The sequence below is a fragment of the Durio zibethinus genome, unplaced genomic scaffold (genome assembly GCF_047325235.1).
Source record: "Durio zibethinus cultivar Kanyao isolate XHJ-2024 unplaced genomic scaffold, ASM4732523v1 HiC_scaffold_391, whole genome shotgun sequence".
Classification (NCBI taxonomy): Eukaryota; Viridiplantae; Streptophyta; class Magnoliopsida; order Malvales; family Malvaceae; genus Durio; species Durio zibethinus.
The window spans coordinates 397,501-400,000 of NW_028323014.1; positions in this window are offsets into that span (position 1 = coordinate 397,501).

Consider the following 2,500-nt stretch of genomic DNA (forward strand, 5'->3'; position numbering starts at 1 on the left):
ACCAGCGGCAAATGCTGAGCCTTGGTGCGGGCGGTTGCCTCGAGCACCATCGGCAGACCCTGGGCCCTGGTGCGGCCGGTTGCCCCGATAACCATCGGCACACGCTGGGCCCTGGAGCGGCCGGTTGCCTCGATCACCATCGGCAAAAGCTGGGCCCTGGTGCGGGCGCTTGCCTCGACCACCATCGGCACACGCTGGGCACTGGTGCGGGCGCTTGCCTCGACCACCATCGGCACACGCTGGGCCCTGGTGCGGGCGGTTGCCTCGATCACCATCGGCACACGCTGGGCCCTGGTGCGGGCGGTTGCCCCCAGCACCATCGGCACACGTTGGGCCCTGGTGCGGGCGCTTGCCTCGACCACCATCGGCACACGCTGGGCCCTGGTGCGGGCGCTTGCCTCGACCACCATCGGCACACGCTGGGCCCTGGTGCGACAGGTTGCCTCGACCACCATCGGCACACGCTGGGCCCTGGTGCGGGCGCTTGCCTCGACCACCATCGGCACACGCTCGGCCCTGGTGTGGTCGGTTGCCTCGAGCACCATCGGCACACGCTGGGCCCTGGTGCGGGCGCTTGCCTCGACCACCATCGGCACACGCTGGGCCCTGGTGCGGGCGCTTGCCTCGACCACCATCGGCACACGCTGGGCCCTGGTGCGGCAGGTTGCCTCGAGCACCATCGGCACACGCTGGGCCCTGGTGCGGTCGGTTGCCTCGAGCACCATCGGCACACGCTGGGCCCTGGTGCGGGCGCTTGCCTCGACCACCATCGGCACACGCTGGGCCCTGGTGCGGTCGGTTGCCTCGATCACCATCGGCACACGCTGGGCCCTGGTGCGGGCGGTTGCCTCGACCACCATCGGCACACGCTGGGCCCTGGTGCGGGCGCTTGCCTCGACCACCATCGGCACACGCTGGGCCCTGGTGCGGTCGGTTGCCTCGAGCACCATCGGTACACGCTGGGCCCTGGTGCGGCAGGTTGCCTCGACCACCATCGGCAGCCTCGAGCACCATCGGCACACGCTGGGCCCTGGTGCGGTCGGTTGCCTCGAGCACCATCGGCACACGCTGGGCCCTGGTGCGGCAGGTTGCCTCGACCACCATCGGCAGCCTCGACCACCATCGGCACACGCTGGGCCCTGGTGCGGGCGCTTGCCTCGAGCACCATCGGCACACGCTGGGCCCTGGTGCGGTCGGTTGCCTCGAGCACCATCGGCACACGCTGGGCCCTGGTGCGGCAGGTTGCCTCGAGCACCATCGGCACACGCTGGGCTCTGGTGCGGCAGGTTGCCTCGACCACCATCGGCACACGCTGGGCCCTGGTGCGGCAGGTTGCCTCGACCACCATCGGCACACGCTGGGCCCTGGTGCGGGCGGTTGCCTCGACCACCATCGGCACACGCTGGGCCCTGGTGCGGCAGGTTGCCTCGAGCACCATCGGCACACGCTGGGCCCTGGTGCGGCAGGTTGCCTCGAGCACCATTGGCACACGCTGGGCCCTGGTGCGGGAGCTTGCCTCGAGCGCCATCGGCACACGCTGGGCCCTGGTGCGGCAAGTTGCCTCGAGCACCATCGGCACACGCTGGGCCCTGGTGCGGTCGGTTGCCTCGAGCACCATCGGCACACGCTGGGCGCTGGTGCGGGCGCTTGCCTCGACCACCATCGGCACACGCTGGGCCCTGGTGCGGCAGGTTGCCTCGATCACCATCGGCACACGCTGGGCCCTGGTGCGACAGGTTGCCTCAAGCACCATCGGCACACTATCGGCCCTGGTGCGGGCGGTTGCCTCGACCACCATCGGCACACGCTGGGCCCTGGTGCGGGCGCTTGCCTCGAGCACCATCGGCACACGCTGGGCCCTGGTGGGTTTAGGCACATCTTCAAATTTCTGCCGTGCCAATGCCATTTTTATGGCTTGTAAATTCATACAATGGTCCCCTAAGCCTTCACGTGAAGTTTCGTTGGAAGATGACTCGTTTTCTATTTTTCACGATTTTCGAAACTTTTTGCGGTTCGGGATTTTTTAAAATTTTTTTATATCGATTTTTGGCCCCAAATTTTGTAGGCATGATCCTTCTATTTTTGTTGGCATGCACAAAAAAATTCAGCTAAAAACTCGAAGTAGAGAAGATTTTGTGACCGTTTGAAAAAAGTGTCCCCATTTCAGACACTTTAACGGCTACTGGTAGCAAACCTGTAAAATCTCAAATGCTCTTTAAGGGGGTGTGAATTCTCAGAGGTTTGATGAGGGATAGGGGGCCAACACAAGGCCAAGTACCAGCACCCATCGCACATCATGTGCGCACACCCCCCCGGCCCCCCTCCCAATCGCCGGAACCCCAATGCCGCCGGTCAGGTTCTCCGGCGGTACTCCGGCGACGCTCCGGCGATGCTCCGGCGATGCTCCGGCGATGCTGTCCCGAGTGAAAAAAATGCGGCACCAGCACATGCTGGAGCCAAGCATGGGCACCGTGGCTCAAAATCGAACTTCGGCCAAGGC